A 26,545-nucleotide genomic window follows, 5' to 3' on the forward strand; every position below is an offset into this window, starting at 1 on the left:
GCCACAGCTTCCTCCTTACATGATCCTGCTACATCCCCAGAGCAAGCAGGGAATTTTTCACATAATAAAATGTGATATCACAATGCTTGAGAAACGTTGCTGTCTGTGCTTGACACTGCAACCCTAAAAATATTATTTAAATTTGCTCCTCCCACAATAAAACAGGTAGAACTGAAACAAGTCCCTCAACATGCCTATTCCTAAAAACTGTTATTCCAGTGCAATCATCACACAGGCATTGAACCACTTAATATGACATTTTGTTTTATTTATGTTTTCTATAGTTCCTGGTGTTCAGATCCATCCCACATCCCCAGATCCCCCCTTGCTGTGATAAACCACGACATATAACAGGCCAACGCAAGGGTATTAAACAATGGACTATCACTGTGGACAACTCAAGTTCCTCTTACCTGAACTAAGGAAGCCCTCTTAATTAGGGGATGTGGTACATCTTTAACCATTTAAATACCATAGAAAGGAATGGAGACAAAGGCTGCCCCTTGTCATGCTTGTGGGAATTACAAATACATTATTTTCCTTCTATATTTAGTTCTTTTATTGTCTTCGTTGCTTGGCTTCAGGTATCCCTACTCTTCTTCTCTATTACTACCTGCAGCTCCAGAGGCAGGTATGAGAGGGCAACAGATACTCCTGGAGAGGACACAGCTTTGCTTTTTTTCTGGAGAAGATGATTTTCTTTTAACTCACTCTGTGGAACAGTGACCAAAAGTGGTTGTCTTTATGAAAGTCTGGACGATGTTTTCTTTAAAGTTTTCTGACGCACTATTTGGCATGTCCCAGAGGCTGACACACCAAACTTGGTGTTTGCTGCTGTTCCTGGAGCACTTGAAAATTAATGTGGTAGGGGGGTTAGAAACATCTGGTCACATATTCCCCAGGATCTTCAAAGGATCAGGGATCTGCTTCAGCGAAGAAGGTCAAGTAAGGGAACAGTAAATGCAGAAGCAAAGATTCATGTCATTATTGTATGTCAAGAGGGACGTTGCTGTGCTCAGTTTGTGTGACATTTAGTGTAACACAATCCATATTAATTCAACTCTAGCTATTCTGATCCTTAGCTGACTACCCCATCTAATTCACAGTGGAGAGGAACGCAGTCCTTTAGTTATAGGACACTACAGTCCTAGGAACATCAGCCTGAGAATAAATGTAAGCTGGAAATTCAAAGTTTCTAAACTCTGGAGCAGTAAAATTCTAGGATAGCATCTGATCAGACGCATGGCAGAAAAAAATCTGGCTGCCTTGAGACAGAACGTGAAGAGTTGTCAACAAGGTCATATGAGGTAGTTGTCTGCAATAATTGGATCTAGATTTGATGACACTGGCAATTTCTTCAGCCTTATGCTCCTAATTAACGCTGATTCCCATAAAGGGCACATGATGAAGACGACTGGAAATGTTTTATATGATAAATTCATCGTTATTTGATCAGGCTGGATTCCACATTTTGACATGGCTGGAGAGAAACATTTCTCAGTACTGATGACATTTGAAATGGTTCAGAAAAAAAAAAGTTATTAATAGATGTTTCTTAAGTCTACATGCAGTAGGAAGCAATGCTATTTTTGAAATGATGCGTGCTTCAAAGACCAGGTGTCTTCTGTTGTATCAGTGCAGTAAATTTAAGTTTGTTTGTTTATAAAAGTCAGTCTATCTTTAGACACATAATGGCGAAACCTCAAATGGGAGCCTAATCATCCTATGTTCCCTTTCTAGTTTTTGGAAAGAGGAAGGCACATCAACAGGATGAGTCTTTTCAGTCTAAAATTGGGATTATCCTCTGGAGATACCCCTCTCTCTCCACCAAAAATCAAGAGAAAATACTAACTGAAACATAGTCATCCCCAACTCCTTAAAAGAACCATGTTCAAAAGATTCTTTTCTAATTGAAAAAAAATTGTGTCAATTAATAATTTTAATATTGGGACTATTAGGTTTTATGTCCTAACTTTCTGAGTCAAATTCTTTGCTCTAATAAGCATTGCACTGGCCTTATTTATTCAGAGTTCTGAGGACTCAGAAAGACGCAACTCCTGGGATTCATTTTTACCATTCTGCCAAGAGATTAAAAACAGGAGTGCATCACTGTTGGAGTTTGCAGATGGAGACACTGCTTAGAGCATGGGAAGTTCAAATTAGAAATTATTCATAATTTCTTGATTTGGAATCTGTGCTAAGGGTATTTTCTTACTAGAAATCAGAAATCAACCACCAAACTCACTTTGGTTAGCCAGTGGCTTTTGCCATTATCCAAGAGAAAAGTGACTGAGAAAAGAAAATTAAGTTGCATGATATTTCCAGGACTAATGTAGTAGAACCCATGCTTCTTGCTTCTCTAAGGGCACCCACAGTGCTGCCTGATAAACCTTTACGGGGCTGAAAAAGGAAATACGTTGAAACTTTAGCACAGTAGGACACATTTTTATTCATATTCCCCCTTACCTTGTCCATGTCACATATCAGTCTCAATACAGTACAGTGGCTCTTATAGATTGTCACCTTGTTACCACACTTATTTGCTCTTTTAGTGCACTCTGACTTTGCTTAAATTACTGCTGGATAAAATATTTTGTGCTGCTGTCAGCCTCATCCAGCTAAATACCACTCCTGAAAATGTTCTGTTCTATTTTGCCTTTTATGGTTCCAGGCAAGGTGAAAGATGAGCTTATTTCCTCAGTTTATTAGTAATATTAATAATAAGAATAATTTGCTGAGTTTTGATTTGAGATTTTTAAAAGCAATTCACAGTTATTCATTGCACTTCCTACAAACCTTGCAAGTGAGATCAGCTTTATTTTGGAGGTGGGAAGATTGAAAGGTAGAGAAGTGAAGTGTTTGACCGAGGGTCTCTCTGACAAAAAGAGGTTAGCATATCTAATTCCCAGATTGCGACTCTGGACAGAGATGTTTGTCTGGTGATTTGCTCACATGGTAGTATGAACAACATGGATCATCAGGAGCTGGGCAGAACTTTCAGTCAGAAGATATTAGAAATTTCTTGCCTGTCTTTCTACAAGAAAGATAAAATATGGAGGATGCAGGATGTCAGGTTTCTGACCTCATCGACAGTTTTTTTAAAGCTGAGTTGTATGAACCTGGTGAAAGATTTTCTGAGAAGCTTTGCATTTGGATTTTTATTTCCATTTGATGCTACTCTTTGCTTCTTAAGCTATTTTTGGCATCAAAAGCATGCACTATATTCCATTCTCTGTAGCAAGTTCAGGGCTGCCTGACACTCCTATTTTCATGACATATATCAGCAAGGTAAAGACAAGAGTCTGGAAAAATATGGAACACTTACCAATACATACCATAAGAGAAAAACAATGACCACATTATGGTGGCTCTTCTAGTCACTTTATTTAAACACAGTGTGTCATTCCACGTTGTCAAGTAATAAATGTTCACAAAAGAAGGTGTCGTGGTTTAACCTCAGTCGGCAACTGAGCACCACGCAGCCGCTCGCTCACTCCCCCCCACCCGGTGGGATGGGGGAGAGAATTGGAAGAGCACAAGTGAGAAAAACTCGTGGGTTGAGATAAAAACAGTTTAATAATTGAAATAAAATAACAACAACAACAACAACAACAACAACAACAACAACAACAACAACAACAACAACAATAATAATAATAATAATAATAATAATAATAATAATAATAAAATAATACACAAAGCAAGTGATGCACAATGCAATTGCTCACCACTCGCCAACCGATGCCCAGCCAGTCCCCGAGCAGCGGCCCCCCCGGCCAGCTTTCCCCAGTTTATGTACTGAGCGTGATGTCACATGGTATGGAATGTCCCTTTGGCCAGTTTGGCTGTGCCCCCTCCCAGCTTCTTGTGCACCTCCAGCCTTCTCAGTCGGTAGAGCATGGGAAGCTGAAAAGTCCTTGACTAGTGTAAGCACTGCTCAGCAACAACTAAAACATCGGTGCATTATCAACTTTGTTCTCACCCTAAATCCAAAACACAGCACTGTACCAGCTACTAGGAAGGAAATTAACTCTATCCCTGCTGAAACCAGGAGAGAAGGTAACATAAAACATATAAAAATGTTCAAGACATATGTGAATGAGGTTATTTTAATAACCACTTATATGCTTTAAATGAAACAAAACTCTTTACAGAAGTAGCATATTTAGTACAAGGATCAGGACACCAAATTTTCCTTTTGTAGGTGTCCGAGCTATGGCTACCTACTGTATTCTAAACTAAGCAGTTATTTTCCACTTTGGGGTTGGTTTGGGGTTTTTTCTGCAACTTAGAGATTTTTCTTGGGCTGGGGAGGGAATTCTGCCAACTGTCCAGATAGCTGAGCTAATCATGAGTCTACTATACTAAAGGCAGGCAGCCCAAAGATTACAGCTGCAGATCTACAGCCCAGTTATGAGAGTTTTCACCTGTAACCTTAGCGTGTGGATTCGCCAGGCTCTTTGATGGTGTCCTGCAATATTTCTCAATAGCCCAAGACTGAAGAATATAATATCCATTTGACACTTCAAAGAGAATTTAAGCAGGGTAAACTGCAAAAACCTGTGTTCGGCCAGGAAACCAAATTCGGTGATGTTATATTTGCAGACTGCAGGAAATCTTCCTTTAGCTGGGGAGGAAATAAAAATCCTAATGTCTCATTTATGTCTCCTGACCAGAACAATCTTAGTTGTGCAATTCTACGTTGCTCTCAGTCAAACATCTGACTTGATTAACTTCCTGATCTGTAAAACTACTACTTACCTCTGGATCTACCTAAGTTTCTCATTCAAACATAGTGCCATTGCAAGCCCTCCTAGGTCTGCCAAAGTCACAAACACATGGAAAAAACCTCCTGAATCCTAAGAAAGACTTTATCCTGTTCTGATTCACTTAGTCAACTTTACTACATTTAAACTCCCTCTGCTCTCCGCTGCTTGCTGCAGTGAGCAAAGGAGTTAAGAAGCTAAACAAAATGAATATGTAGTTGTTTCACAAGGTTATAATGGAAACTTCAAAATAATGAGATCAGATATGTTCCAATATACCCTAAAACCACTACTGCCATAACCACGATGGGTGAACACATTGAAATTTGAGGCTAAATTGTGTGACTAATTCTGAGTTTATTGAAATGAACAAGGACAATTGAGGTGCTACTTTCTCTCCCAGATACACAATCAATTTTAGAAGGGCTGCAACACCTTTATCATCAGCTTTTAAGCTGTAAATTGCATCAGAGATTAGGCTTTTCATTTTGTCGATTGTTACTGTTAGGCACCTTGACTCCTTGTGTAGATAGTAAAAAAAAAAAAAAGAAAGTGTTTGCCTTTTAACACAGTCCGCTACTGCATAAAAACCAGAAACAGTCTGAGGTTTTGGCACTAGGACACTCTTTGGCACATTTCTAGGTATGTTTCATATCTTTTTTTATCATTAATCACATTCATAGTTTGCTTTTTATTTGCCTGTTTCTGACCTCACACAACTAGCTCAGCCACATAACCTGGCTAAAATGTTGGGAAATGCTTTTGACAAGAATGTTCTTTAGCCTGGAGGGCAAGCCATCCTCTCAGTATGTTAGAGAGATGGTTTTAAACACCTGAAGACAAGGAGGTCCTAAAATTCATGCCTCCCACTTCCTGAGTGAGTATGCAACACACAGTGCTGGGTTATTATGGTAAAGGTATGCATTGCCATTTACTTCTCAAGAGAGCCAGTCTTACACCAGTAGGTTCTGATTTAACAAGGAGTTCAAGGTGGGATCAATTTTAAGCGAATTTAAGTCATCAATAGGTCCCTTTACTCTCACTGGCAAGGTACAAGCTTAAAAAGACTGAGTCTACAGATGGAGGTCTTCAATCTATTTATTGAAATTATGGGGATCTTGCTTTAAAATAATTCCCCTCCCCCCAACTTTATTGGGGGTATTTTCATCTAAAATACATGCAAAATGTTGTTTAAATAAGGAAGGCTATAAATTTGCAGATATTCCAGACTTCCATATTTAAAGGCTGGTGACCTAAATGATCTCTTAGTTTACCGGCTTCCTTTTCTACATGCAAATCCAACAGCTATCAGAATTACGCCCACTTAGTTTCACTAAAACTCTTGGTATTGCTGTACTGCCAATAATAACAACAACAAAGTCAGTAATACTGAGGGGGACAAAATTTGCCACTCCAGACACAGAAGGAGTCTTTTTAAATCTGCCTTACGCAGTGGGTATAGCAGTAAAAAGAAGTATTATTAATGTGAAAGTTAAGGCTTGGGGAAAAGTTTGGAAGGGAGCAGTTGCGACCTGGTGAGTCTTTCAAATGACTCGCTTGTAAGTGTCTCCTGCAGGCTTAGTGGGCATGTACCCTAGGCTCATTTAATGCTACTCTAGAGCTCTGTTGACTATAATAGGAGCTTAGACCCATAGGCCACATGTGGACACCTCTGTGGAGGCATGTTCCTTTATCTGTCTCAATCAAAAGCAGAATCTCAGTATCACATACCACCCATGGCAATGGGACTCCACCGTGTTTCTTATCAACTGGGTGTTGTTAGCAAAAATAAACATCCTGGTGGGTTACTTAAAGGTTTCAGCTTTGATGCTCTTGGTCTGATATCTCAACAACAGGTCATTCTCTGAATTACGTCAGGTTACATATCTCACTGACAATTGAAATTCCTTAAAGACTAATTTATTTAAAATATATAGGACCAGGACCATGCAAGAATCAGATTCAGGAACTGTTCAGAGCAGGTATTCATGCTCTAGTTCATTAAGATGAGTTTTGTCTAGAAAAGCTTATAGTAACAGGCCCTGCAGCAGCAAGCACCTCTTGGCACAAACACCTTTTGGCACATCCACGGCCAAAAAAACCAGAAGTCATGCACCTTTCAAGGCCCCGGTAAAAAAAAAAAAACTAGCCGTAGACTCTAACCATGAGAACCCTCATTAGACATTGGTTTGGAGGAAATATTGAAAGGAACTGCTCTTCTCCCCTTTCTGAACCTGGAATGTTTTGAATATGTTTGTTCTAGAGCAGTATGTCATAATTTTCATTTGATAATGATTCTCAGAAAAGAAATAAATTTCAAGTTCCATTTAGACATTACAAGAAAACCCCACAGTTTCGTTGACCTAATATATTTTATGAAAAACTAATAATTTCAAAAATGAATATCATTCTTTGAGTTGGCTCCATTTATTTTTATTTCCTTGTGAACTTTTCTTCACAGAATACAGGGATGGAATTAATTTTAAGAGATCATCTGCTTCATCTGGAGTAAGTTCATTTAATTATCCTGATAAAATGGAGTTCTTTTCAAAAGCAAAAATTTGAAAATATTAACACTTTTTTGATTCATTTTAGAATAAAAATTTTAGTTAATTTTTTACTGAACATACTGGTATTATTACATTACTGTTACTATATTCCTATGATTTACTGAATATAGAAAAATCAGCATAAATTTTGGATAACAAAACTGCAATTTTTAATTGAGGAAAAAAAAGGTTTTGGTCAGGAGTTTTTTGATGACTTTTTAATTTATGTTTCTTGCATCAGCTTTAAATGAATATTCTGGCACTTTCACAAGTAGGTCTGCTCTCATCAAGCTTTAACTAAAAGTAATATTGAATAATATTCTCAGGAAAGGACTTTTCGCATTGTTGTCTATATTTGTCAACCCCATTACATCCCAGCAACTTGCAAGTATTAATGGACTCAGTTTAACACTCTCCTACTGAGGTACCAGCTTCGTTTTATACGTGAGTAATTGAGATGCAGAGATTAATTGATTTGCTTAAAGTCATGGGGGAAGTCTCCAGCACAGCTAAGAACTTGTCCCAGACTTTTGTGTTTTCATCCAATAGAACCTTGACTTAGACTGTGATGGTAACTTTTTTAAAATCGGTGGTAGAAAGTTATTCCATTTTACATTGTCCATATAATCCTTATAAACTGTATATATGAGGTTTTTTTTGTTGTAAGCTTGCTTCAGAGTTTTACAGCATCAAAGCATGTGTTCAACATATGTACAATATGAAGGAGTGGAGTGACTAATAATAAACACAACTAACAGCTCACGCATATGTAGTTTGCAAAGAAAGAAATATTTATAAAGTAGGAAATTAGGCTAGATTTAGTTTATGAAACATTTAATTCCTTTGGTATATCATCCATGGCACTGAATGGGATGTTCTCAAAAGAGCTGGAAGAGCTGGCTGATATGATTGCAAGGTCACTCACAGTTATCTATAAACAGTCATTGTGATGTGTCCCACAAAGATTAATATTATGCCCATCTTGATGACAGTGATGATGGAGAATGCAGGGAACTGAAGGCATATCCAGCAATTCAGGAACTGGAAGAATCATGGAGCAAATCCTCCTGCAATCCATTTCCAAACATGCAAAGGAGAAGGTAATCAGGAACACTGAATACGGATATATCAAGGGCTATTTTAGCCTGGTGAGGAGGAAGCTAGGATGGGATTTGGTTGCAGTCTTCATCTTCTTAAGTGAGTTATAAAGACAATGGTGCCAAATACTTCTCAGCAGTCTGCTGCTAAAAACAAGAGGTAATGACCACAAATTGAGGGTCAACAGATTCAGGTTGTACATTAGAAAAAAAGAGAAAACCCTTCACTAAGAGGATAGTGCAGTGCTGGAACAGATCATCCAAAAAGGTAGTGGTATCTCACCCGTGGAGGATTTTAGGATTTAGTGAGGTAAAACAATAGTTGATCTCATCTACTGCTGGACACATTACACTGATGTGCGGGAGGTTGGACTGGAGACCTCTAGAGGTCCATTCCTAGCAACATTTCTATCATCCTAGCAGTCATTTGGCTTGGGATTTGTGCAAGTACATCAGACAGCATCCAGACACAAATGGATGGGAAAGAAAATAGACACAAAGGTTCTAAGAACGTTCTTAGAAGGACCGAATAATTCTTGATGCTGATAGAAACATTTTTTGATGAGAGATAGCTGCCTTTACAGAATGATTAATTTACAAGAGTGGTTCCCAGATCTCCCAACCTGTTTGATAGAAGAATATCAGTTGATCTTTTCCATTTTATTTCAATATTGTGCCTGCTGACCTGAAGGCCCTTTTAGATGGCTGCAGGAAACAACTTAGAAGTTTTCTTCTAAATGCTGGTAAATCTGCCAAAATATCTTAGAATACTACCAGTAAAGGATGTTACAGCAAAGATGTGAATGACTAAAATAACTATAGCAAATAGAGTTTTCATCTCTTCACTTTACTGTTTTATTGCTATGAGTATTACTGAACCATTAGGGAAATGCAGTTAGGGATACTTTCTGAATTGCGTTTCTTCCTGAATGGTCATTATAGCAAATTAAACAAAAATAACATCTGAAGGTAAATAAGGAAGCTGCTTTGGACAGGCTTTCATGGATCCCTCCCCCAAGATGTGGGACAACTCTGGTGACCGCATGGAATATCCAAGTCTGCTAAGAGAGGCTGAAGTTGCCTCCTAGGACAGCAAAAGTGTTGGGAGTAGCCTCTGGGAGCCTTTGAGAGTAGCAGCGAAGAAGCTACTGCCTCTTATTCTCAGAGAATACAGAGAACAGAGAGCCAGAATAGGCTTGACAAATGATTGTCAAAATGACAGGCTGGGGCAATGACAGTCACAGGAATGAGGCAAGATTTTACTCTTCAAGCCCACCAACAGAGCACTTGCAAGGAAAAAGTAAAGGGCATACATTAAATTAGGGTCAATAGGTCTGATCTTGTTTGCTATCTCCTGCTATGGAGTAGGAGAAGCTGCAAAACCAGAGAAGGGATGTACCCAAAAATGACCCAGGAGAAGTGCAAGGACTGGGGACAAAATGTGTGCTGAGCTCAAAAATGTCATGTTGCAGCCCCAGACACCATCATATGGGTAGCACGTAGGCTGAGCATTGTGAAAGAAGCTTACACTATATCTGTTTTTAAAAGAAATTCAATTTCCACACTTGTCAATCCAGTGTTGTACACCAGCTTCTAACCACAAACACATAAATGCAGTGTAATCATTTTTTGAAAGATGTTACATGTAAACCTGTCAGAAGGAGCTTTGATATCTCTGATTTTTAAGCACAGTTTGCATTTTTTAATGCAATAAATAAATACAACATAACTGACTGCAAAAACTGTAGTTAAGAGGAAAGCTTCAATAAGACTTGATAAAAAGAGTGAATATACAAGAAGCTTGGAAATGTCTGTCGTGTGTTTATAGTAGCTAGGTTCTTCCAGAAACACAACAGAAGATACCAACAGCTTAATTCTCAATTGCTAGCACATACATTACGCTTCTGAGATGAGATGTCTTTCTTAGCGGGTATGTCTGAGTGCACAATATATCCTCAAAGAGGACAAGAGTTTCTTTCAATTATCCCAAACCTGTCCTGTGTGTATGAAAGAAGGTGGAAAAAGGTGTACAGCAAAATCTATCCCCATATTTAACTTGCAGCAATAGAAGTATCAGATTTTTTTGGAGTGAAGCACTGGCATACTTAACCCAGGGGGTATGTGAATTCACAATACTGAACTTGGTTGCAGCAACAGTTGTCAGAAAAGACTCATGGAAAGCTGATCTCGCCTTAGGGCTGCTGGCTGAACTTCATGCCTGTTGAGACATGGTTTCCACAGTTTTGTGGTTATCTTGACCAGGGGAACTACAGGCCAGTCAGTCTCACCTCTGTGCTTGGGAAGACCATGGAACAGATCCTCCTGGAAGCTATGCTAAGGCACATGGAGGACAGGGAGGTGATTTGAGACAGCCAGTATGGCTTCACCAAGGGCAAGTCCTGCCTGACTAACCTAGTGGCCTTCTGTGATGGAGTGACTACATCAGTGGACATGGGAAGGGCTACAGATGTCATCTATCTGGACCTCTGTAAGGCCTTTGACATGGTCCCCCACAACATCCTTCTCTCTCAACTGGAGAGGTATGGATTTGATGGGTGGGCTGTCCAGTGGGTGAGGAATTGGTTAGATGGTCGCTGAGGGACATGGTTTAGTGGGCATGGGGGTGTTGGGTTGATGGTTGGACTTGATGATCTTAGAGGTCTTTTCCAACCTTAATGATTCTATGATTCTATGATTCTATCCAGAGGGTAGTCATCAACGGCTCAATGCCCAGATGGAGATTGGTGACAAGTGGCGTCCCACAGGGGTCCGTACTGGGACTGGTACTGTTTAATATCTTCATCAATGACATAGACAGTGGGATTGAGTGCACCCTCAGCAAGTTTGCAGATGACACCAAGCTGTGTGGTGCGGTCGACATGCCAGAGGGACGGGATGCCATCCAGAGGGACCTGGACAAGCTCAAGAAGTGGGCTTGTGTGAACCTCATGAGGTTTAACAAGGCCAAGTGCAAGGTCCTGCCCCTGGGTCGGGGCAACCCCCGATATCACTACAGGCTGGGGGATGAAGGGATTGAGAGCAGCCCTGCCGAGAAGGACTTGGGGGTACTGGTGGATGAAAAGCTGGACATGAGCCGGCAATGTGTGCTCGCAGCCCAGAAGGCCAATCGTGTCCTGGGCTGCATCAAAAGCAGCGTGGCCAGCAGGTCGAGGGAGGGGATTCTGCCCCTCTACTCTGCTCTGGTGAGACCCCACCTGGAGTACTGCATCCAGCTCTGGAGCCCTCAGCATAAGAAAGACACGGACCTGTTGGAATGGGTCCAGAAGAAGGCCATGAAAATGATCAGGGGGCTGGAACACCTCTCCTATGAAGAAAGGCTGAGAGAGTTGGGGTTGTTCAGCCTAGAGAAGAGAAGGCTTTGGGGAGACCTTATTGCAGCCTATCAGTACTTCAAGGGGGCTTATAAAAAAGATGGCGGCAAACTTTTTAGCAGGGCCTGTTGCGACAGGAGAAGGGGGAATGGCTTTAAACTAAAGGGGGGTAGATACAGACTAGATAGAAGGAAGAAATTTTTTCCGCTGTGGGTGGTGAAACACTGGCACAGGTTGCCCAGAGAGGTGGTGGATGCCCCATCCCTGGAAACATTCCAGGTCAGGTTGGACGAGGCTCTGAGCAAGCTGATCTAGTTGAAGATGTCCCTGCCCACGGCAGGGGTGTTGGCCTAGATGACCTTTAGAGGTCCCTTCCAACCTAAATGATTCTATGATTCTATGATCTTCAGTGAGATAAAGCTGCTATTTGTTGAAACAAAAACAGGAGTTGTTACATTATGACTGCTTTTTTTTTTCTTACAATTCCAATCAGATCATAGAATCAAAGAATCATAGAATCATAGAATCATTTAGGTTGGAAAAGACCTTTAAGATCAACAAGACAAACTCTTAACCTAGCACTGCCAAGTCCACCACTAAACCATGTCCCTAAGCACCACATCTACATATCTTTTAAATACTTCCAGGGATGGTGACTCAATCACTTCCCTGGGCAGCCTGTTCCAACACTTGACAACCCTTTCGGTGAAGAAATGTTTCAATCTAACCCTCCCCTGGCACAACTTGAGGCTGTTTCCTCTTGTCTTATCACTTGTTACTTGTGAAAAGAAACCAACACCCACCTCTCTAACGAGGTCAGACTGACAGGTCTGTAGTTCCCTGCATCCTCCTTCCGGCCCTTCTTGTAGATGGGCATCAGTGGGATCTCCCAAGTTAGCCAGGACTGCTGATAAAGGATGGAAAGTGGCTCCACCAGCTCCCTCTGTACCCTTGGGTGGATCCCATCCAGCCCCATAGACTTGTGTGTGTCTAAGTGGTGTAGCAGGTCGCTAACCATTTCCCCTTGAATTATGGGGGCTTCATTATACTCCCCGTCCCTGCCTTCCAGCTCAGGGGGCTGGGTACCCAGAGAACAACTGGTCTTACTATTAAAGACTGAGGCAGAGAAGGCATTAAGTACCTCAGCCTTTTCCTCAGCCTTTGTCACTATGTTTCCCCCCATATCCAATAAAGGATGGAGAGTCTCCTTAGCCCTCCTTTTGTTGTGCATGTATTTATAGAAACATTTTTTATTGTCTTTTACGGCAGTAGCCAGATTAAGTTCTAGTTGGGCTTTGGCCCTTCTAATTTTCTCCCTGCATAACCTCACAACATCCTTGTATTCCTCCTGAGTTGCCTGTCCTTTCTTCCAGAAGTCATAAACTCTCCTTTTTTTCCTGAGTTCCAGCCCAAGCTCTCTGTTCAGCCAGGCCAGCCTTCTTCCCCATCAGCTCGTCTTTTGGCACATGGGAATGGCCTGCTCCTGTGCCTTTCAGATTTCCTTCTTGAAGAATGTCCAGCCTTCCTGGATTCCTTTGCCCTTCAGGACTGCCTCCCAAGGGACTCTGTCAAGCAGTCTTCTAAACAGGCCAGTCTGCCCTCCAGAAGTCCAAGGTGGCAGTTCTGCTAACCCTGTTCCTTACTTCTCTGAGAATTGAAAACAGTCAATTCGTGATCACTATGCCCAAGACAGCCTCCAACCACCACATCACCTACATGTCCTTCTCTGTTCACAAACAACAGGTCCAGTGGGGTGGCTTCCCTAGCTGGCTCACTCACCAGCTGTGTCAGGAAATTATCTTCCACACACTCCAGGAACCTCCTAGACTGTTTCTTCTCTGCTGTATTGTATTTCCAGCAGAGATCTGGTAAGTTGAAGTCCACAACGAGAACAAGGGCTAGCGATTGTGAGACTTCTGCCAGCTGCTTATAGAATATTTCATCTGCCTCTTCATCCTGGTTGGGTGGTCTATAACAGACTCCCACCATTATATCTGCCTTGTTGGCCTTTCCCCTGATTCTTACCCATAAACAACCCTATTGTTACCATCATTAAGCTCTAGACAATCAAAACACTCCCCAACGTACAGGGCTGCACCACCGCCTCTCCTTCCTTGCCTATCCCCTCTGAAGAGCTTATAGCCATCCATTGCAGCACTCCAGTTGTGTGAGTCATCCCAGCATGTTTCCATGTTGGCAACTATATCATAGTTTTCCTGCTGCACGATGGCTTCTAGCTCCTCCTGTTTGTTGCCCATGCTGCGTTCATTGGTGTAGATGCACTTCAGTTGGGCTACTGATCCCTCCACCTTTACTGGGGGACAAGCCCTAATTCCTACGTGACCATTCTCAGGTGCTTCCGTGGTTTGTAACACATCCATAACCCTTACATCTTTGCTGCCACATGGATCACCATCCCCTGCCTCCACTGAGATGGCAGACTGAAGGACCTCGCTAGCACACCGTCCCTCAAACATTGGCTTGCCACCCCCAGGCTTATGTCTAGCGAGTCTGGTTTTATCCCTTTCCCCCTTCAAATCTAGTTTAAAGCTCTTTCAAAGGCTAATCATAATTAAGCAAATTCATTCAAAAGGATATTACTGTTAATGAGAACTGAATACATTCTACTCTCAATAAATCCTTATGCATGCCTAAAATCCCACTCTGATATATAGCCTCAGTTAGCAATTGCAGAAACATTAAACTTTATACCAGGGAGTTGCTCTGAACTCTTTCCATCTAGTCAAAATGCCAGACTTCTTTGACAGATGTACTCCCAACCTCTGACAGAGACAGCTTGTTTTAGGAACATCTACTTCCTTTGCAACCGAGACCTACACAGATAACCTGATAGAAGTAATATCATCAATCTACATATAGCATGTGCTAAAAGGTACTGATCACATTCACATGGATGTGATACAGTCAGGTGTGGCTCACGGTGACTTCAAGTGCAATCGTGCAAGTCCCTGTGTTCCTCTAGACCTTCAGGACTGGAGACTGTTTCAGTCTAAATGATCTTATGTTTGTTCATTTTCTCCATGGAAAATGAATGCTATGCCAGGATACATGGAGAAATCCCTTATGCAGTTTTCAAATTGCATTTAGGTTTTCCAGGTTTCATGGTCTTTCTGAATGTTGATCCTGGATTATGTATGTGCTTGAAAGTTGTGTAGCACTGGCCTGCTCTCCCTGATGGTGTTTGTACCTTGAAAGTAATAAGAGGTATTTATTTCAAGCAGTTTGTGGCAGGGTAATGAGAGGCTAGGGAGCATAAAATTCAATTATGTGAAGTGTGTTATGTATGTGTGTTTTCATGATTTGTATTGATTCACGTGCATGACAGATTGGTTATAAATTGGGTAATGTATTGGCTTGTAAATGAAATATATTGGATTGCAGGAGCGTATTAGGTGGTGTATTGAATTCTCAGGGCCACTATGACATTTTATTTGTGGGTGTAAAGAATCTCTGTTATTGTGTGTGTGTGTCTGGTATAATTGCTTTACAGGGGTGATACCTGGGTCATTTATGGGAATATGTTGGCACCACAATACGTCAGGTCACCGACTGCCCTTGCCATCATTGAAGTGAAAGGATGAGTCTGTCTCTCAGAGCGTGAACAGCCTCCTCCCAAGCCCACGGTCACAGCTAGCACAGCCTTGTCAACCTCACAAGGAAGACATCTGCTGGTGTATAGATTGACATACCAAGCACCCTTCAGGTCTAAATCTGGATCATGTTCTTTTTAGATAGCATCAAAGCCACCACCACAAAAACAAACAAACAAAAAAACCACAATCAAAAGAAAAAACCCAAAACCACAAAGAAAAACCCCCAAAAAACTTTCTTATGTAGTCACTAAGTGTACTACTACTCATACATGGACATCCATCTGAAGAGAAAATGCAAACGAACAAATTCTAGTAAGGAATGAGTAGGAAGTGGGGAATTTTCAAGGTGAAAATGTGGAAAAAATGTTGTTACCTTCCTTTTACAAAAATACCTCTTATGGTCTGCAGATAGATTAAGACAATTTGTCTCTTTGCACTGATGTTTTTGGCTAGCGAAAATGCAGAGGCAAATGCTAAAAAGTTTGTTTCTTCTAGAGTGAGAAGTGGAAAGAAGATTTATTTCACCTTATTATTTATACTACTTCTTATAGTTGCAAAAGTATTTCAATAATCTTTATAGAGCTCAATTATACCATAGCCAATTGATATAAGTTATTTCAGTACTTTTTAATATGCAGTTTAAAATCTCCAGTGTAGAATATTCTTAATGCACGGCATAAAATATATAGCAATCTCTTTTAACATAACTAAGTCCTGGCTTCATTTTGTGGCTGAAATGCAGAAAGGATAAAGATTGAGTTTGTATTGGTCTATAGAGATGTTTACCTCACTTCAGCTGAAGTTCTGTCAGTATTTGCACTTGTAATTTGGCAACGAGGTCTTGCACTGATCTGTGTTTACTTATGTTTCAGGAAATAATTATTTCTCCTGGTCTTGGTTTTTGGCTGTTCTTGGCGGTGTGAAATTCTATGCTTTGTGTGTGGAGGTTAGGTATGTTCATCAAAGTACCTCCTCTAAGCTTTAGCTTCTGAGGATCAGGTGTTCAGTTAACTTATAACACAGCTACAGTAGTGTGCAAGTGGCAATTATGAATCTACTTTCCTTATGGGGTGTACTTGAGCTGGAGATTTACCACCTTTAAATTATTCTGTGGGATTCAAATCTTGGCATCAGTATTTACCTACCTGATATCTCCTTTGGCATCTCATCCTTTAGACAAGCTTCTGTGGAAGAACATGAGTGGAGGCAACACTTGTGCTAGGAGATGTTTCTTGTACTAACCAAATGTATTCATGAGTTTCCAAATACGTGGTGATGAACACTTTACAATACTGGTTTTCATATAACAATCGGGAAACAGTCATAGTGTAAGGTGATGGAATATAATTTTTCCTCTGTGGAGGAAATATTGTATATAGGTCTCAAGAGATGAAGCTTCCAAAAATGAAGGGCAAGTTTCCAAAAAATTACAAGGTAATTACGAGGTAGGGTGTAAAGATGTTTAGGTAAAATAACATGTCCGTACTGCACTGAATAGTGCCTTGTAGAGGTGCTAGTTGCCAAAATTAGTCCAAAACTGCAAGGCTGCTTGAACGCTTATGATTTGTCATGATGACATGACTATTCCCCTTCTGGGGCTCTTGGAGTCCCACTACCCAGGTCCTTTGCATGCCACAGTCTGAGGTGCTGTGTGCTCTTTGTATTGGTTTCTTCTGCTGTGTAGATCTGCCACCAGACGCTGTGCATACCAAGTCTCTAAAGTTGAAAGAAGCTTTGAATTTCGTGAACACAGAGTGGTAATCTACGCCTCCTGTCTTCAGTACTGTCACTCTTTTGAATTTTCATCCACATGTGTTATGAACCTGCAGTATACAACCCCTGAGCAAGACAACCTGTCAACACAGGATTCTTGTGGCTGGACTACAAGCTGATGCCAGACCCTGAGGCTGCATGCATCTCTCCTGAGTCACCTGTACAAAGGAAAGTTATAGTCATAATGAAATAGCAACCCGTAGCAGTGGTGTGTAACTTGAATAGCTGGCTTAAGTATGCTTAGCTGTCTAATGCTTTCTGAAATAAGATTTCTTCAGACTAACAATATTTTCACAGACAAGCAGGAAGAAGACAGACAGCCTGACGTTTTGCAGCAAATTAAAAGCCAAGTAGTCTTTAGGGTTGGAATATTCACCTACATAAACATGGTGAAATGAAATGTTCTTAGTACAATTATTTTGTCTGAGACTACTAGCCAAGGTACTACACATTTTATATGAGTAATAAGATATTCCCAAAGATTTTCCTGCCAGACCACCAGGACCAGGTGTGAAAATAATAGGAACAGCCACAAGGCAGGAGGATGAAGGTAGCATTGATAAGTTAAATATTCTTTCTTCAATGAATGTGAAACATCTATGCAACACCCATGTTGAATTTTTGACTAGTGTTTTTTTCTGAACAGAGAAGAAATGTCACCATATCTTCCCTTTGCACCTGCCTTGCCTTTCTCATCTTCCTGTTTTGCATCTGGTCAAGGTGCACCATGGCATGAGATCTTCCAGCTGACAACTCTTCACTCATGTTTTTCAGAGTTCATTAAAGCACTGTTTGACATTTTTCCACTGTAGAAGTACCTGTCCCACCATACGGTCCTAGCTGCACTGAGACACATTGTGAGCTATAGGATGTTGAACGCTTTTGTGGGTAGAGGTGGATAATATGCTTACATTGCTAAATATATACTTTAAAATTTCCTAATTTATGAAAATCATCTCCCAGAAGTTAAATAACAACTGCATTTCCAAAAAGGCTGAAAGGATTAAAAATTGATCAATTTTCTAATGTACTCCCAAAGGCAAACTTATCAATTTCTGGGTTTTTTTTTTTAATCTGTTTTTTTTTATAAGTAATTTCTGAGTTTCTGCTTACCTGCAGTATTCAATTCCCTGCATTCTCTGTGAAAACACGTTCTTTAAAAGCAGAAACTGAAACTGGACAAATGAATCTGGTAGATGTAAGATATTAGGAAATTTTGACATGTTGTGGTCATTGAGTGTTAGTGTGAAAAGGTCGCTGTATCCTTGTAATATATTTCTAAATGTTTCAAGTTAGGAACTGAGAGATGTCATAAGTTAAAAGCAGCGTCATAGCTTATGACTCACACACTACAAAATATAAGCCAGTATCAGTGTATTTTCCTCAAGTGATTTCCTAACGGTGTTTGTGAAAGGGGTGGATAATTCTGGGAGTAAAAAGCTGTTTTATCTCTTCATCACTATTTGCCAGAGTGAGGTGAACTGCGTGTTTTAATTTGAGAATTACTTTGTTACTGGGTGGAGAGGCAGCTTTTCAATTTAGCTCTAACCCTGCAGCAGGGACTTTCACTGAACTTCTCTTCAACATCTCTTATATCTGGCAGCAGTGAAGAAGAATATTATTATGGAGGTGGCCACTCTGTTGGACTGATGTCCTGTGAAAACACAGCTGAAGAGTCATGTGTTGCAAATGGCTATAATCTCAACCTGCATCTTTCTGGACCTGTTTTCTGGGGACCTGTTGTCCATGAGCTCTCATGGGACTACGTTTTCTATATCTGAGTGACAGATAAGAGAACTGTTTCCTAGTCCTATCCCTTTTCTTTCACTTCTTAATCCTGGCAAACATGGTGTCCCACAGCCCAAATATTTAATGAGAATTAAAAAATAAAGGTGATATACTTGTTAAAGTAACAATGTCAAGGACAGCTGGGAGTCCTGTTGTCTAATTGAGCTGAGAAGCAGATATCTCTCTAGACTGCCCTTAAGGATGATGGGGAGAACTGGACTTCTCTAGGAAGTGATGCATCCCCTAATTTAGACTCTTGCTTTGGGTCTGGAGATGGTGTCCTCCAGAGGTGCGTTTCTCTCTTACCATTAACAAGACAGGAAGACAAATTATTAACACAAAAGAGCCACCTGAGTTTTAGACTGTTAAAGTTAGGTAAAAATCTCATGATCAACCATACACTCATTCACTAATGTCCTGAAAGACTAAACATCAAATCATAGAATCATAGAATCATAGAATCATTGAGGTTGGAAAAGACCTCTAAGATCATCGAGTCCAACCGTTGACCCAACACCACCACCCACTAAACCATGTCCCTAAGTGCCTCATCTACACATCTTTTAAATACCTCCAGGGATGGGGACTCAACCACTTCCCTGGGCAGCCTCTTCCAATGTTTAAACACTCTTTCAGTAAAGAAATTTTTCCTTACATCCAATCTAAACCTCCCCTGGCGCAACTTGAGGCCATTTCCTCTCATCCTATCGCTTGTTACTTGGGAGAAGAGACCGACACCCACCTCACTACAACCTCCTCTCAGGTAGTTGTAGAGAGCGATGAGGTCTCCCCTCAGCCTCCTCTTCTCCAGGCTAAACAACCCCAGTTCCCTCAGCCGCTCCTCATCAGACTTGTTCTCCAGACCCTTCACCAGCCTCGTTGCCCTTCTCTGGACACGCTCCAGCTCCTCGACGTCCTTCTTGTAGTGAGGGGCCCAAAACTGAACACAGTATTCGAGCCTGTGCGGCCTCACCAGTGCCGAGTACAGGGGCACGATCACTTCCCTACTCCTGCTGGCCACACTCTTTCTGATACAGGCCAGGATGCCCTTGGCCTTCTTGGCCGCCTGGGCACACTGCCGGCTCATGTTCAGCCGGCTGTCGACCAACACCCCCAGGTCCTTTTCCGACAGGCAGCTTTCCAGCCACTCTTCCCCAAGCCTGTAGCGCTGCATGGGGTTGTTGTGGCCAAAGTGCAGGACCCGGCACTTGTCCTTGTTGAACCTCATACAGTTGGCCTTGGCCCATCGATCCAGCCTGTCCAGGTCCCTCTGCAGAGCCTTCCTACCCTCCTCCAGCAGAGCAACACTCCCGCCCAACTTGGTGTCATCTGCAAACTTCCTGAGGGTTCACTCAATCCCCTCGTCCAGATCATTGATAAAGATATTGAACAAGACCGGCCCCAAAACTGAGCCCTGGGGAACACCGCTCGTGACCGGCCGCCAACTGGATTGAACTCCATTCACCACAACTCTCTGCGCCCGGCCGTCCAGCCAGTTTTTGACCCAGCGCAGAGTCCACCTGTCTAAGCCGTGAGCCGCCAGCTTCTCGAGGAGAATGCTGTGGGAGACGGTGTCAAAGGTCTTGCTGAAGTCCAGGTAGACCACATCCACAGCCTTTCCCTCATCCACTAGGCGGGTCACCTGGTCATAGAAGGAGATCAGGTTGGTCAAGCAGGACCTACCTCTCATGAACCCGTGCTGGCTAGGCCTGAATCCCTGGTTGTCCCGCTCATGCCTTGTGAGCGCCCTCAAGATGAACCGCTCCATAATCTTCCCCAGCACCGAGGTCAGGCTGACAGGCCTGTAGTTCCCCGGATCCTCCTTCCGGCCCGTCTTGTAGATGGGCGTCACATTGGCAAGCCTCCAGTCGTCCGGGACCTCCCCTGTTAACCCGGACTGCTGACAAATGATGGAGAGTGTCTTGGCCAGCACCTCCGCCAGCTCCCTCAACACTCTTGGGTGGATCCCATCTGGCCCCATAGACTTGTGAGCGTCCAGGTGGCGTAGCAGGTCGTTGACTGCTTCCTCTTGGATTACGGGGGGTTCATCCTGCTTGCTGTCCCTGTCTTCCAGCACAGACTGGAATAAGACTAAGAGGAAACTGGAAGGTTTTCTGACATTTTCTGCTCCCTCAAGGGTTAACCTGTTAAAAAACCCCAAAAACATAAAGGCAGTGCTTTTTTTTAAATAGTTTAACTACATTTTAGGTCAAAATTTTGTTTTGGTGACTTTTTAGTTCTAAATTTGCTGGTGAAGTACAAAACAAACATCATTATGACAGTGAAAATGGCTGCACAGAGATGTATATTCTTTCCTTTCTGTCTTTTTCTGCAGAATTCTCCTGTAAGACTGCAGGCAAACTTTTTTCTCACTTCCCTGTGATTTTATGTCTCTCATATTTGGGGTCCTTCCTGAGGGAAAGAATGGATCCAATTTTTCAAAGGGACAAATTTGACTCTGGGCAACCCAAAGCAAATCAGAGATCATCTTTGAAAAGATCCAAGGATATTACTTACTCAGTGCAGTTGACACACTGAGAAGTGTACTGTCATTGTAACTTCTCCTGGAGGCTCAGGGTCATCCTGCAGAACCTCATCTGCTCTAGCTCAGTGGAGAGGTATTCATGAATACTGGCCTTCTAGATTGCTTGTGAAGACCAGCAAAACTGAAAGGAATGCTGTTTCAGAGAGGGATCTCAAATATGAGTAAATCTACAGTTAGGTGTTACTACCACAGAAGAAGCACCATTGCTGCACATAGTAGCTCATACTATAGTGTTTTGCATGACTTTACTACCATCTGGAAGTTTCACAGGAACTCAAAGGAACACTGCTTTATAAGAGGAATGAAAACATACCAATTTTCACTCAACTGATTCACAGAGACTCCAAACTATGCATTTCTCCTCCCTTTCCACAGTTTATTATTCCCCTTCTGATTCTTTCACTGCTCACGGTGAGGTGCAGCGTTGGAAGTTAATATCAGCTTGCATTGCATGTTGTTTCATGTAAAGCATATTCTTAGCAATTACTTTGGACTCTAATTGAGCTGAACTAAATAATGATGTGTTAACTCGGTTTGTTTGCTATGACTCAAGGATTTACAATAGATAACCCATTTAGGGGTTAAGGTGCCTGTGCTAATTGTTTTCCTGAACAATACATCTTTCAGTCACCTTTTCCATTATCGAGGTAGATTAACTCCATTGTCTTTGAAAGTAATTGACACTACTCTTCACTCTTCTATCATCTCATAATAATGTCAGCGTAAATACAACAAGAGGTAATTAAATCAGCAAAGGGGATAAATTCTGCATGCTGTGCAAACAAAAATGAAAAATCCAGGGACATTTAGTCAATAGTACTATGAGCTTAATCATATCATAAGATACAATAATAGGGATATTATCCAGCTTTGTTTGCAATTTATTTTCCCCGAGTTTTCAAGTATGGACAATGGTTGTCCCTAAGTACCAAACTATAGTAACTGATAAACCGAGGTAATTGTTTATACCTAAAAAGTAGAAAAAAAACTAGGTTACCTTGGCTCATTGTAGGTAATGATTCATAAATGTTAATATTGTGACAAAAAACAATCCACTGGACCACATTATCACATAAAGAAGCCAAACTATTTCTGCTCAAATCAATTCCACTTCTTCTGCTTCATGAGCTATAAAAGAGTTGTGCAAAGAAGAGAGCAGGAAATCCTTTCAAGATTTTCTTTGGTAGGCTCTGTCTAAAATGGGTTTGTAGACAGTAATTAAGGCTTAAACTACTTTGTCCATTATCTGCTTATCATCTTGCTTGGAAACCACACAGAAAGAATATATTGTTCAATCAACCTGCCTCCTTTTTCAGGCATAATTTCTCCTTAGACTCTGAGCTATGAATGTAGGAATTTTGTGTTAGTCTTTCTACGGTGTTTGGTACAAAAGGACTAAAAGTGCAGACCAGACTCTTTGGACTGTATTATAATACACATAACTGATCGATAGAAACATTGATTAAAAATAACAGCTAAAAATACCTGCATCCAATTCAGCTGAGAGCAATTATAAGTAGATGGGAATATTCCCAGGTTTTACTTGTTATAATCCATTAATCATGTGCAAAGCCTTGTTATCCTTGCCAGTTACTAAAAGTTATGTCATTTTTGTGGGGGAGATAGAGTCACTCAGAACTTCTGAGGGACAGAATGCTTCCTTTAGATGGTTGAAACTGAAATTCAGGTTCAAAAAAAGATCCTCAGGTTTGATATTTTTGGCTTAAATATCTTTTCCAATGTCAGAAAATAAGTCAGGAAGCCAGCTAAATGTATAGGATATGATAATACATCGTAAATGAAGAAACACAGTTCCTAGTCAATAGCACAGATTCTTGAAGGAATTAGGTCTAATAAGGTCCTTACAAATATTTTCCAGAATTAAATTATTAACTTTATAGCAGCTCTATACAAATTTTTTGAGTTCCAGGTTTCACCTACTTGAGGCTGTAAAGTTCATGTGTGACTAGTGAAGAAGTTCTTGGGTTTTAATTGGTAGGAAAGTAAAACATTAAGCAGTGATAGGCTATTAGACCATAAACTAATTACTAGAACTGAACAATATTTTTCTCATCAGCTTCACATCTAATTTTATCTTACCTAATCTTATTGATTCTCTTTTTGACATCAAAGAAATTCCACAAGGATAAGTGTTTTTATAAAAAGCAGAGGACATTTGCCGGCTCGATTCTCTTTTAAAGGCAGTCAATGGGTGGGCAACATTATAGTTCAAGGAACTGAGACCAGTCAGAGCTGCATGTTGTCCTTTTGCTCCTACAGAGACAGCAGAGAGTGTCAGGTCTTTAGACCTACCAAGCTCTCATGAACCATCCCAATCCAATCATATTTTGTTGCTCCAGCTGACCTAGGTTACTGCCGAGGAAGAGTTGTACTGCTACCAAATGCTCTTTTTATTCTGCAGTGATTAATTTTCTCATCTATGTCACATATGATCTGAGATAGAAATTAACCTTTAAGAATGCTCATTTTTTGCTCTTCTGCCTTTGATGACACAACAAAATTGTAATTATGGGAAAACTGGTTCACCTAACCCAGGAAAAATAAAAATACTTTTTTTAGGATTAGAGTCAATCTGGCTTTAAACAGGACTTTCCTCATGCTTCATTCTCATAATATGTAATTTTAAACAGTTAAAATAATTTCAAGACATCCTGCATGATACTTTGTTTGCAGAATAGTATCTCTAGTTTAGAGACTTGGCTGAAAATGAACCTACTGAATTTTGCCATTTTCTTTGAAATGCCTAAATACGATTTTTTTTTTTTTTTTTAATACAAAAAATCCTGTTCTGGAAGGAACATGTAGTGCAAGGTCTTCTGAATCTGTCATAGCACAAAACATTATAAAGCAACAAAGAGTTTCATGTGCATTTCTTTGGCTGATGCCAGTTTAAGCACCTTCCAAATCTGATCACATGTTCCTATATCTGTTTTCTCAATAGTTTGTGCAGCCAGGTCGCATAGCATACCATAAACCAATCCAGAATAAAACAACCCACCAAAACTATGCTTATTCTTCAGCTTAAATGTTGCCTTAATCCAGTTCACCAAATGGCTGTCCATAGAGCTGTTCTAGCACAATGATTGCAGTTGTTGCAACAACCAGCTGAAAACTTGTGGGACAGGGGAGAGGGACTGAAAGGGAATTGCTTAAGTTAGCTTCAGCAGCAGTACCACTGAATGTGCAAGCATGGAAATAGTTTCATTTTGCTCTGAATATGAACTTCTTTATATGGAAAATATATGCAAATCGACCAGATGTACTGAGAGGGGAAAACATAGAAGCCCTGATTTAGCAAAGTACTTAAGCACACTCTTAAAGTTAATCATGTGCTTAAGTCTATTCAGTGAAGCACTTGACACATGTGTATGCTTTTGCTGAGTTAATGTAATAAAGCAGAGACCATAATGATAGTCCTAGGATAAACAGACAGGCTGAGTTGTTAAAAGCAAAGTATGTGTGAGCTCCTGTTTCCTATATCCCATCCTAAAATAGGTCTCTAACACAGAGATGAATCTCATGCTGCAGGCACTTCTCCCTTTCCGTTGTGTGGTGAGGGAACACAACAACTAGTTTAGACTAGACAGCAAATATTCTCATGGCCCAGATTCGGTGGCATGATTTGTGCATCACAGACTGAAAGCTGTCTTGCTTGCAAGCAGTAACCTACCTTCCTGTCCAGGGGGTCTGGAAGTTTTCCAGGAGAAGCAGGCAGAGTGATGCCTGATAACAAACGATGATCTAACATCCCTAAACAGATGCCCAACCCTACGGAGTGTTCCTCCCAGTACTGGGTCCTTATTAAAAAGTAATAAGCAACTGCTTTCTGCCTACTACCTGCTAACCAAAAATGTGTATGGAAGGTTATTTTGAGACTTGTTCCTAGGATGAACCTAGATCTCTGAACTCAAGGAAGCAGTGGTGATTCAGAGAGGCATGAGCATCACCAAAGTTAAACTTTCTTATCAGAAGAACATGAACCCTATTTCTCATTAAAGACCATATAGCTAGACAGGGTCCACAGGCATTAACTACTAATGGTGGGAGTGAGCTGTAGGTGAAGACACCTAAATTTAGACCTTTGCTTATAGGTGTCTACATACGCATGAAGTGTCAAAGCTCCTGTGATACTCAGGAGAGAGCTGGTCCATGTACTCACAGGAGCCTAGAAAACGAAACAGCTCATCCTAAAACAGATAGTGACTGGCTGTTCCAGCTAAATTCTTTCTAGTCTTTGTTTATCATAGTGAGTATATCTTTCCTGATTATCATGGAGAACCTGCGCACATATGGGTACTTACACTTCAGCATCTAAATCTTGAACTGAGTCCTACCCTGAGTGAGCTAAATTGCTCAAGACACTCCAGCGAAACGGTACACAGAAAGTTCATTTGGTAAATACCTTGTTTTACCCTCTTTCTCTAGGAAGCTGGTACTGTTGAAGACAAGACACTGAGCAAGGTGAATCCTTGTTCTGACCAACTGTGGCTTTTCTTACATCCTCATGTTATGTTGTTCTGACACGCAGACATTGTTTACTTAGTCAATGACGAATGGTGGGGCTTGAATCTTTTGTATTTCCTGCTTTCATCAGAATTCCAGTTGTTTTCTCACTATCCACAGCAACGCATCACTGTCCTTCCCCAAGTCGTTGCTTCATGCAGGAGTTTACTCACTTAGTATTTTTTCAATTTTTACCTGTTTTTCATGGCTCTTAACAACCAAAGCCTATTGTATACTTGAAAATTCATGCAAAGACATTCATAGAGATTCTGGGATGTGAGCCAACTATCGTTTCTAGCTTAGATGTCACTTAACGTTCTTTCAATTTATTAATCTTTTTTTTTTTCTTTTTTTTTTTTATTCTTTTCAACTACGACACTGTCTTTTCCAGGACTTAATATCCCACCTGCTGTGTAATGAAGGTATTGTGCTCATTCATACCTCACTGCTCAATACAATTCATATACCCATTAAATCCTCACATTCATTTTACTAGAGTGAGTAAAATCACATGTGCTTATCATCAATTACTGTCAGAAAAAAAAGAATATATCTAC

Source organism: Aptenodytes patagonicus, chromosome 2, assembly GCF_965638725.1.
Source record: "Aptenodytes patagonicus chromosome 2, bAptPat1.pri.cur, whole genome shotgun sequence".
NCBI lineage: Eukaryota > Metazoa > Chordata > Aves > Sphenisciformes > Spheniscidae > Aptenodytes > Aptenodytes patagonicus.